This window comes from Rhinolophus sinicus, linkage group LG04, assembly GCF_036562045.2.
Source record: "Rhinolophus sinicus isolate RSC01 linkage group LG04, ASM3656204v1, whole genome shotgun sequence".
NCBI lineage: Eukaryota > Metazoa > Chordata > Mammalia > Chiroptera > Rhinolophidae > Rhinolophus > Rhinolophus sinicus.
Genome location: NC_133754.1, coordinates 151,818,712 through 151,831,377, shown reverse-complemented (window position 1 = coordinate 151,831,377; position 12,666 = coordinate 151,818,712). Strand labels below are relative to the sequence as shown.

Below are 12,666 nucleotides of genomic sequence, written 5' to 3'. Positions count from 1 at the left end.
GGGAGTGCTCCCAGGAGAAATGATAGGGAGTAAGGGGAAGGGTGAGAAGCCAAGCAAGAGTGTGTGTATGTGTGTTTAGGCAAAGTCTCTGTCTCAGCCTGGTCCTGCAGGGAGTTCGGAAGTGAATTGCAGCTCCGAATATGTCCAGATCTAGGCAAGGGTGCTAGGTGTCCATACTCCCACGTCACCTAGGTGTTGACTACAGGCTACCCCAGGGGATAGAAACCCCTAGACCTTCCTGTTTTCTCTGCAGGAGCTGGGACAAAGTAACTCTAGTGTAGTAGCTCCAGGGCAGTCATCAGAGGAGAGTAGCATGTGGTGATGGCCATCAGAAGCACATCACACCGGAGCCAGGGGATGGGCACACAGAAAGGATGAAGGGATCAGAAGCAGTCTTGGCAGAGCACTCCCTCTGTCTGCTACAGGAGTTATTTAGCTTAATAGGCGACAGAGATTCACCACAGGGCTTCTCAAACCTGAGAAGCTACACATGAGGACCTTTGAAAGAGAATTCATGACTGTCTCCGTCCCAGATAAATCAAATCAGAACCTCTTCACGTAGAACTTGAGCATCAGTGCTTTTGAATAGCTCCTCCCTTGGAGTCAAAAGATTGATGTGGTTATAGGCTTCTGGGCAGGACCTGGCAGGATGTAAGCAGTACTGTATTTTAGGGAGATAAATGGGCAGAGATTTGTAGGCTGGAGTGAAGGGAGAAAAGACTGGAGGAGACAGAGTTTGGGCACAAGGAGATGATGTGGACTGTGATGGTGGCAGAGAAAAGATAAATGAACAAATGTGAGAGATATTTTAAGGAAACATCTAGGAAATTTAGTAACTAAATGTGAGGGCTTGAAGGGATGGAGGAGTCAAAGATGGCTTGAAGATTTCCAGGCTGGGAGTGTGGCTTTGAAATAGTATTCTTTGAAGTACGGTGATAGTCGGTCTATGTGGAAAATTATATCTGCCTAGCCCTTTGACATTTGTGGTTGAAAAAGGGAAGATGCTTATTATTAATGAGAAAGCTTGTCTTGGGCCCTAGATATATGCTTTGGTCACAACTTAGAAATTCTACTAACTCAGGCTAAAAGTCATTGTTTAAATCATATGATTCTTAATATAATGAAACTAAATATATTTTATGTGGCCTGAGAAATTTGTTCCCATGAGTCTTGGAGCTTGGGTATTCAGAAGATGATGTTCATAATTCTATCGTGCTGTGTTACTGTCAATATTCCAGTTGATAGGATTGGCGTTGGTTAGTTCTGCTATTAATACTGTTAAAGGTACAAGTTTACAGCCGTCTATCTTTTCTTCTATCTTAAATTGTAATCCTTGACATGACATATATTACTAGATATATACTTAACATTTTATACGTTTTTTAATGTGGTAAGTTGTTTCTCATATTTGTGGAGTAATAGAAACAACTTTTCTCTCTTGACACCATAATTGTACAAGCAGTTGGAGTTTAATATTTTGCCCTAATTGTGTAGTATTTTTCATATGTACAAAGTGAAAGATGGTCCTGTAACTACTACTGCCACTCATTTTTTATAATACTATCTGAACATATCACATAAAGAATCGTGTAAGATAGTAAAAAAAAATGTGCTTTTATCCCCACTTTACAGATTTAATAGTTGAGGGCAGCAGAGGTAAAGTGACTTGTCCATGGTTGCTTAGTACATAAAGTGGTGGGAAAGAAGCATGAAATCGGGACTTTTGTTTCCTGTCTCAAATCTCTTTTCCTTTATGCACTGCTCGTTCATTCTAAAGCACTTAAACATGATTCTTCGGAGTTCAGTTCTTCCTAGGTAGTGATCACTCAAATTTGGTTTATACTTGCTATATCTGGGCTGTGGCTTTTAATTTGGAGCAGCAAAAACAACAGATACAGTTTGTTAGATGTCAGACATTGTGCTTGGCATTTTAGAAACATTTTCTCTAATCCTCTTAATAATCCTATATGGTAGGTAAGTAATAACTTCATTTTGCCAATAAGAAAACTGAGACTTAGAATGATGTTTTTCTTTCACAAATAAAAACAGTTTTATTTTTTTAGGCATTGCGATACAAAGGAAAGAAAAAGAAAAATGTATTCCTAATTTTAAAGTTCATACTACAGACAAATGTTTTTTGAAACCATATTCTTCAAATAGTTTTCATAATTGCATACTTAATACTTTACGCAGAACGATTTCTATTTGATTAGCTTCTGATCATGGGGTTTTTAGAACCATTTCTTCCTATCTCTCCTAAAAATCCTATTAGTTTTTAAAAATATGAATATTTTTGGATAATGAAGTAATGTTTTTTATTTTTATTTTTTTATTTTTTTATTTATTGGGGCGACAATTGTTAGTAAAATTACATAGATTTCAGGTATACAATTCTGTATTACATCACCTATAAATCCCATTGTGTGTTCACCACCCAGAGTCAGTTTTCCTTCCATCACCATATATTTGATCCCCCTTACCCTCATCTCCCACCCGCCACCCCCCTTACCCTCTGGTAACCACTAAACTATTGTCTGTGTCTATGAGTTTTTTTTCTCATTTGTTTGTCTTGTTCTTTTGTTGTTTTTGGAAGTAATGTTTGTGACCAGTTATAATGGACAACTGTGTCTCAAAGTTACATCTGTTCCACTTATGTATTATCCTAGCTTTATTCTATGGTTCCTTCTGGGAACTTTTTCTCTAGCACCCCATGCTCTCACCACTGGGATGTAAACAGATCCATTTTGGCCAATCAGATGATTTCTTTTACTAAATCTTAGTGATTGAAGTGATTGATTCTTTTAGGGATGGGCAAATAGGGTTGTGTAATAAAGAATTTGGCTTCAGTTCAATGAGAAGCCTGGTCTTTGCCATAGTTCCTAGGACGTAACCTCTAAACCTTGGAATTTCCTAATAGGAGTGTTTTGTTAGTCATGGTGGGCCCATTAGACCACATGTGGTGCTTTATGTTAACAGAGTGACTTATGGTGCACCCTTCAGACCATGTGATATCAGCCTGACTTCTGGGAATTATGTGGGCTGGAGATTGATTAAACCGTGTGGGTTATTATTCAATCAATCATACCTACGTATGAAACCCCAATAAAAGCTCTGGCCACAGAAACTTGGGTGAGCTCCGTTAGCTGGCAGTACTTTTAAAGGATTGTCATATATTGGTGCTGGGAGCGTAATGTGTCCCTGAGGATGATCAGCTTTGCACCTGTAGCCATTCCAGACTTTGCCCTACAAGCTCAGACAATTAAGTTCGTGAACTCACCCTAGACAAAGTGCTACATACCTCATTGCTGAATATTACTACAGCCACCTTCAAAGTACTCCCCTTGGGAAGCTAGGGACCCACGCCAGCACCTAGTCCACCCTTCAAAGCAGTTTTGGAACTCTTTTCTGGAATGGCCATCAGAGCTATCATTGTATTACCCTTGATGTCCTGAATGTCATCAAAATGTCTTCCTTTCAATATTTCCTTTATCTTCGGGTAAAGAAAGAAGTCATTGGGGGCCAGATCAGGTGACTAGGGAGGGTGTTCCAACACAGTTATTTATTTATTGGCTAAAAACTCCCTCACAGGCAGTGCCATTTGAGCTGGTGCATTGTCATGATTCAAGAGCCACGAATCGTTGGCAAAAAGGTCAGGTCGTCTAACTTTTTCATGTAACCTTTTCAGCACTTCCAAATAGTACATTTGGTTAACTGTCCAGTTGGTACAAATTCATAATGAATAATCCCGCTGATATCAACAAAAGGTTAGCAACATCGTTGCAACAAGTTCGGGAATTTAATTGTCAGATTGCTTATGTATCTTTTCCTTTGGCTAGTTCAAACCTGTATTCTTTTGGTATAATAAAACTGTAATGATAACTCTAATGTTTTCCTGAGTCCTCTGAGTTTTTCTAGTCAATGATCGAACCTGAGGGTGGTCATGGGATCCCCTGAATTTGTAGCTAACTGGTCTGAGGTGAGGGTGGCCTTTTTGGGGCCCCTGAACTTATGACTGGGGTCTGAAGAGAGGGTGGTCTTGTGGGGATTGTTCCCTCTGATTTTGCCTTACTCATTGCAGTTGGTGTCAGAAGTCCTGGACAGACTAGGCAACCTGAGTTTAACCAACCTTGGGTAAGGGTCAAGCAGAGTATTCCATCGGATTGATATATAGCAGAGAGGGAAAGTCTATTTCTGGAAACGTTAAGCTGGGGATGTTAACCTGGAAATATGTGGTTGGCTTGCTGGGGTACCATGTGGTGATAGCCTTCATGCAAAATATAGGTAGGTAGAGTGATAGAATAATGAAATGGAGAGAGGAGAGATAATATTGTCTGAGCCCATTGAGTTCACTGTGCCAAATGCCATATGTATCTATGACTTCCTGATTTGGTGAAGCATTAAATTTTCTTTTTGCTTGAACTAATTTGAATCCACCACCACCATTGCAGTCAAAGAGTTTGTCCAACATCTGTTCTTTGGACCCACTGTTTCTCCTGGAGGATCGCAAAGCTCCGCATGTATTACTGAATGAAATTTTGACCAAGAATCTCGTTATTTTCATATAATCCTGAGAATCACTTACAACTTCATTTTAAATATACTTTAAATTTTTATTTATTAAAGAATAAACCTTATCTCTATGAAAACATTTCAGTAATGAGTGCTCAAGTTTATTCCCCCTGAATTGTACTTATAATAACTATCTAACTACACTTCTTGGTGTGGAAATTGAGAAGAAGCAGGGAGATGTAAAGTCAAAAAGACTATGGAAGTGGATATATTTCCTAAATATTCTTTGTTGAGCAAAATAAATAACTAATAAAAGTTTGATGTTCTGATGCACAGACTTGATTTGGGGATCAAAATCTTTTGGATTGGAATTACATGGTGCATATATTTTCATATACAGAAATTAGCCCATTTACAAAACAGTGAATAGAATTTACTCAAGTACAGATTATATATACATACACATATTTTAAAATAATGATTGAATTTGTCCCATAAGAAAACAATAAACCCTTATTTTAGAAAATTAAAAATATTCACTCACTCAAGCTATGTTTCTTTAGCACTTATTATATATGAGTTGAAAACAAAGCAATGAATAAGACAGATGTATTTTTGCTCTCAGGGAGTTTAACTTTAGTGGTGTACAAAGAAAACAAAAATTAGCTATAACCCTACTCTCTAAACAAACACAGCTAATATTTAATATATATGCAACATCTGTGCTTGAGTCGTGTATGTGTGTGTGTGTAACACAGTTGGAATTATGCTCCGCGTACAGTCTTGGATTCTGCTTTTACCTGCAGCTTTTTATTTGTAATCTTACCTTAAGTTACTTGACATTCTTCAAAGACATTATTTTTAATGGCTACTAATAGTAAGCCGTATTTAGTTACCCTAAATTTTTTTCTATTACCATACTGTGATGAATAGTTTTGTCCATATGTATTTGTCTAGACCATGATTATTTCATTAATACAGTCTTAGAGGTGAAATGAATGGTTAAAAAGACAGGAATATTTTAAAGGTTTGTTTTAATAAATATGAATATTTTTCCCTTGGAAAAGTATATTATTTCAGATTCCTGCCAAAGAGTTAGAAAATGCTATTTCATTTCACCTTTGCTGTCATTAGTTAATGATTAAAAAGTTTAGCTAATTAATTAAAGTTTAAAAACCTATGGTTATTGATTAGGATCCAATATGTTTCTGCTATCTATTGAAACTTAAAAAAATAAACTTGAAAATTTGAGTATATGTTAACGTATATCTTAATATTAATCCATCCTTACAGTCTAGGGGTAAATCTCACTTGGTCATAGTGGGCGGTTTATACATAATTCAGTTACGTTTGTTATTTTAGTATTTTGTGTGGGATCTATATTGATAAATTAAATTGATTACTTTGTACAAGTAATTTCTATGATTTTGTCATATCAAGAACGTTATATGAATGGATAGATATAATATCTAATGTTTGAGGATTGACTTTTTTTCACTCATCTTAGTTCTGTGAAGATTCATCCAAGATGTTGTGTATATCAATAGTTTGTTCCTTTTTATTTCTGAGTAGTATTCCATGGTAAACAAACCACAATTTAACCATTCACCTTTTGAAAGACATTTTGAGTTGCTTCCAATTTTGAGCTATAAAGTGTCTATAAACATTTCTATATAGGTTTTTGTGTGAATCTAATCTTCATTTCTCTGGAATAAATGCCCAGGGGTGCAATTGCTAGTTTGTATGGTAGTTGCATGTTAATTTTTAAGAAATCTTCCAAACTGTTTTCTAGAGTGTCTATATCACTTTACATTTCCACCAGCAATGCATTAGTGATCTAGTTTCTGCATCCTTGTCAGCATTCAGCATTGCAACTGTACAGAGGGTGCCAAAAAAAAAAAAAAAATGTATTACATTTTAAGAAACGAAAAAAACTGTATTAAAATTGTAATACTCAATATATACTGATAACAAAAGATGAATACAATTTGTATACATTTTTTTGGCACCCTCAATATTTTTGGACGATATTATTCCAAAATTTATATGGAAAGGTAAAAGAACTACAGTAGCTAAAATAATTTTGAGAAAGAAGAATAAATTGCTAGGAATAAGTCTACCCAATTTCAAAATTTATTATATAGTATATATGTATATTTATGTGTACATATACCAGGGGTGCCAAAAAGTATATATACAAGTGGACACTTTGGTTAACATTGCTCAAGCAATATTTCACTGTAATCAGAAGTGTCTAGACGCTGATGGTAGCCACTTTGAGCACCTCTTGTAATTGCAGAAGTCAAATGTGACTTGTTTTCATCTTTTGTTATCGGTATATATTGAGTATTACAATTTTAATACAGTTTTTTCCTTTCTTAAAATGTGTATATATTTTTTTGGCACCCTCTGTATTGCTGGAATTTTGACAGGAATTGTGTTAGTACCGGTGTCACAAGATGGAGAGCAATTACATCTTTATTATGATGAACTTTCAATCCACAAACATATTATATCTTTTTATTTACTCAGATATTCTTTGAATTCTTGCATCAGTTTTTTTCTAAATACTTTTTAGCATCCAAGTTCTATACCTTTTTAAAGCAATTGTCAGTGAAATTCTGTTTATTAATTTGGGACTCATATACTCATTGCTAGTACCGTATGTAAAAAAAAAAAAAAAAGTGTTTATTTTGTATTCCGTATCTTTGCTGAACTTACTTGTTAGTTCTAGGGTTTTTTTTAAGTTCCTTGAGATTTTCTGTGTACACAATCATTTCATCTGCAAATACAGACAATTTATATTTTCCTTTCTGATCCATATTCATTATTTTTGCTTATTGCACTGGTTAGAATTTTCTTTACTGTGTCAAATTAGAGTGAAGAGTGAGGACATTCTTTGTTCCTCTTCTTAGGGAGAACGCATTCTCTTTCAGTGTAAATGTCATGTTAGCGGTAGGCTTTTTATAGATGCTCTTCATCAATTTGAAGAAGTTCCCTTCTTTTTATATTTTTCTTAGTTTTTAAAAACATGAATGTATTAGAATTTTGTCATGTTTTTCTTTTCTGCAGTAATTGTAATGATACTGTGATTTTCCTTAGCCTGTTAGATTATATTGGTAGATTGTGTTTTGATACATTGTATATTAAACCATTGATAGATTTTTTTCTTTTTATTGAGCCAGACTTTTATCCCTGGAATAATTTTCACTTAGTATAATTCTGTATAATTCTTTTTATATATTGTGGAATTCTAGTTGTTAATATTTTGTTAAGGATTTTTGTGCCCATACTCATGAAGGGTATTGGTCTGTATATTTTTTTGTGTGTGTTGTGCTTTGTCTCTGTGGTTTTGGTATCTGGGTAATACTAGCTTCATTAAATGAACTGGGAAGGGCTCTCTGCAATTCTATCTATTTCTATATCTGTAGGATCTGTACTTAATACCCTCTGTTTCATAACTGATATTGTGTCATCTTTCGTTTTTTCTTTATCATTCCTGCTAGAACATTGCCAATGTTACTGAGTTTTTCAAAGAACCAGCTCTGTTTCACTAATGTTCTCTATTTTTTTTCCTGTTTTCTGTTTCATTGATTTCTGCTCTTATTTTTTTTCAAAGACAAACTGAGTAATTTAGTTTCAGAAAAAGATGTCACATGAATTTGGATTAGAAAACATGACAATAAGAGGCTTGTTTTTCCGGAACAGCAGGAGAAGAAATAACCCTTAATAGATTCCACAATAATTTTCTGGATCTTCCTCTTGCATCAAAAGCTATAGATCTTCTCAAATCTCGAAGAGCCAACTATCTGGGACAGGCCGATTCCCAATCACCCTCCGCCCCTTCTTCCTTTAATCACACTGTGTAGGTGCTAAAGGCCCTGGATTGGGACTGATGAACAGAATTGTTTTTTATACCATCAACCCACAGACAATGGCACCCGAAGCCCCACTCCCAGTGCCTATGGTTCAAGGCCACAGAGGTGGCATCATTTTCACTGTCTCAAGAAGAAGGAGCCAAACGCTGACCCTCAAGAACAAATCGAGGCCCAAATGTGAGGAATATAATCTACTCCTAGGTCCAGAGTAGGCCACAAGCTGGGCGCAGGGAAAGGAGTTTTTGCCCTCATTTCATCTTTAGAAATAAGGGAAAAACTGGATCTTTTTCCATTACTGTGGTTCTGTAAGGTACTCTACTGTTGAACTCCAGAAGGAATCTGCAAGCACAAAAGGGTCTAAACAAATCAAAAGAATTTACCCTGGCAGGAGATAAGAGTGACAAACAGGAAGATAGCTCAGTGTAATAACCTGTAAGAAGATGATGTTGGAACTTCAGCTCTTTACATGGCTATCAGTCCTACAGGGGACAACTCAGTAAGAACCAAGACATCACTGCAGACCGGTGTAACTGGGACATCTTCAGGCCCTTTACTACATCCCACATCAAGTGTTGGATCCCATTCCAGGTGTGATACATGAAAAAGAAGATGAGAGCAAACTTGATTGTGTGGATTAGGGCTGGCCCCAGACACAGGGACTTCACAGGTTCCAAAAGAGACTCAAAGTTCCCAGGAATGAACAGGGCTAAGAAGCCGAAAAGAGAGACCTCTGAACTCAAGGGATTACCAGTGTCATGGTGGCAAATTGACAGCCATGGGAAGAAACGAACTGTAGATAGTGATACAGGCAGGCAAAGGGTGGTTTGATCCAGGACCTCTTCATCTCTTTGGCAGTAGTTCCCAAAAGAAGAGCATTTCTGATACACAGCCAAAGACTAAGGTGGGCACGGAGGCAGTGATGGCCAACATGTCTCAACAAGAGTGTAGCCATCTTGAGTTCCAGCCTAGACAGAAGTCGCTGCTGTTATTTTTATTGCTTGCTTCCTTATGGTTACGTTGGGTTTATTTTGCTCTTCTTTTTCTAGTTTCTTGAGTTGGGAACTTAGATTATTTGTTTGGACTTTTTTTCTGATGTATACTTTTAGAATTATAAATTTCCTTCTTAGCCCTGTTTTAGCCGAGTCTCACAGATTTTGATATGTTACGTTTTTATTTTCTCCCATTCAATTTATATTTTATTGTTTCTCTTGAGACTTCCTTTTTAACTCTCAATTTATTCAGAAGTGTATTATTTAGATTACAAATGTTTGGAGATTTATCTCTTATCTTTCTCTTATTAATTTCTAGTGTTTGATTCCATTGTTGTTAGAGAACATACTGTATATGATTTTAATTATTTATTTACTTATTTAAACTTTAAAGAATTTAAATTTAAATTTGTTGCAGTTTATTTTATGGTCCTGTATATAGTTTATCTTGGTATATATTCTATGGGCATTTGAAAAGAACGTATATTCTGCTCTGGTTGGATAGAATTGTCCTACAAATGTCAATCAGTTCCCATTGGTTGATGGTGTTGAATTCTTCTGTATCCTTGCTGCTTCTCTGCCTAGTTGTTCTATCCATCTTTGAGAGAAGATTATTGAATTCTTCAATTATAATTGTGCGTTTTCCTATTTCTTTTCCAGTTCTAATAGTTTTTGCTTTACATATTTCACAGTTCTGTTGTTTTGGTACATACACATTTAAGATTGCTAATCTTGATGGATTGATCCTTATATAATTAGATAATGTCCCTGTCTTTCTGGTAATTTCCTTTGCTCTGAAATTTACTTCATCTGATATTAATGGAATCACTTTTGCTTTCTTTTTCCTGCTTTATCTTTCTCCATTATTTTACTGCCTTTATTGTTACATTTGAATTTAATTTCTTGTAGATAGCTTATAGTTGGGTTATGTTCCTTAATCTACTGTCCAATTCTCTGTCTTTTAATGGGTATATTTAGACCACTTAAATTAATGTAATTTTAATATATTAGGGCTTAACTCTGCTATTTTAATTTCTTTTGTTCTCTCTGTCTTTTTCCTGTGTGTTACTTAAAATTTTTGAGAATTTTATTTTGATTTATTTATAGTGGCTTTGAATATATTTTTTGTGGAATTAAAGGTGTTCAATTTGTGGTATTAATAACTTCCAGGGGAGATTTCAAGAAGCATCCCTCACACTGCCGTTTCTATGACATTCCCGAGTATATCTTTTTATATAGCCTTTTTTTAATGGTTGTCCTAGCTATTACATTATCTATATGTAACAATTAGTCTATAGGTATGGTTTGCTTTACTACTTTCCATGAAGTGTAGAAAACTTACTGCCCTTTTATCTCCTTTTGCTCCCCACCATTCATAACAAAGTTGTCCTAAATATTTTGTATATATATATTGGATACTACTACAATTGTGTTTAAACCATTAAACGTACTTTAGGAGACTCAAAAGGAGAAGGAAAGTCAATCCTATTATCAATATTTTTGCTTACTGTCTTCTTTCTTCATTCCTGATGTTGCGTGATTCCTAATGTAATCATTTAATTTCGTTTAATGCCTCTGTGGCCATTTTTAATTGCATATCTGCTGGTAACACATTGTCTTAGCTTTTCTTAATTTGAGAATATATTGATTTTTCCTTCATTCCTGAAGAATATTTTCACTGAATATAAGATTCTGATTTCAGGACTATTGCATTTTGATACTTCTGCAAAAAAATACTGTTGTGCTACTTTCTTCTAGTTTCAATGGTTTCTGATAAAAATTCACTGCCATTTAAATGGTTTTCCCTCATAGTTAGTTTCATTTCTGTAGCTGCTTTGAAGATTTTTGTTTTGTCTTAGTTTCCAGAAGTTTAACTGTATTTTTATCATGATATGGATTTCTTTAGGTTTATCATGTTTGAGGTTTGCTTGCTTTCTTGATTCTGTAGATTTAGGTCTTTTGCTAAATTTGGGAAGTTTTCAGCTATTATCTTAAGTACTTTTCAGCCTTAGTGTCTTCCTCCTCTAATCTGGGACTTTCATCACACAAAGATGAGATCCTTTGTTATGGAGTCACAAATTCCTGAGGTTCTGTTCATTTTTTCCCCAGTCTATTTTATCTGTTGTTCAGATTGGGTAATTTCTGTTGCATGATTTCAAGTTCAGTGATTCTTTCTTCGTCACCTCCATTCTTTTGTTGAGTCCATACATTGGGTTTTATATTTTGGTTATTGTATTTTTTAGTTCTAATGTTTCCATTTAGTTCTTCTTTAGATCTTCTATTTCTTCGCTGAGATTTTCTTTTTCTTTCTTTCTTTCTTTTTTCTTTTTTTTCTTTTTGCTGGGACTTTCCATTTTTTTCCCATTTGATTCAAGTGTTCTTATAATTATTTTTTGAAACATTTTTTTATGATGGCTTTTAATATTTAAAGAACTTATTATGTTTTTGGAGCACTTTTAGGTTTACAGCAAAATTGAGAGGAAGGTAGAGAGTTTTCATATACCTCTTGCCCCCACACATGCACAGCCTCTCCTGTTATCAACATTCCCCACCAAAGGGGTACATTTGTTACAATTGATGAATTTACACTGACACATCATAATCACCCAAATGTCATATTTTTCATTAAGCTTCACTCTTAGTGTTGTATACTCTATGGGTTTATACAAATGGCAAATAGACATGAAAAGATGTTCCATCATCAGGGAAAGGCACATCAAAGCAAGGAGATAACAATGAAAACTTATTAGAATGACCACAATTCAAAAACCAAATGCTGGTTGAAATGTAGAACAATAGGAACTCTCATTCATTGCTAGGGGGAATGCAAAATGTCATAGCCACTTTGGGATAGAGTTTGGAACTTTCTTACAAAATTAAACATATTCTTGCAATATGATCCAGCAGTTGTGCTCTTTGGCATTTGATTTACCAATTTGATGTCCATGCAAAAAACCTTCACAAAGATGATTATAGCAACTTATTCTAATTGCCAATACTCAAAAGCAATTAAGATGCCCTTTAGCAGGTGAATGGATAAATCAACTGTTGTACATCTAGACAATGGTATATTTTTCAGTGGTAAAAAAAAAAAAGAAATGAACTATCAAATCATGAAAAGACATGAAAAAACCTTAAATGCATATTATTAAGTGAAAGAAGCCAATCTTAAGAGGCTATATGCTGTGTGATTTGAACCATGTGATATTCTGGAAAAGGCAAAACTATGGAGACAGCAAAAAGATTAGTGGTTGCAAGGGGTTATGTGGGGTGGGTAAGGGATGTATAGG

At 35.1% G+C, this 12,666-nt stretch overlaps 1 pseudogene; it reads right to left on the bottom strand.

Moving 5' to 3' along the window:
- Positions 1-8,849: 8,849 nt before the first annotated feature.
- Positions 8,850-9,339, bottom strand: LOC109449914 (succinate dehydrogenase cytochrome b560 subunit, mitochondrial; annotated as a pseudogene).
- Positions 9,340-12,666: the final 3,327 nt, after the last annotated feature.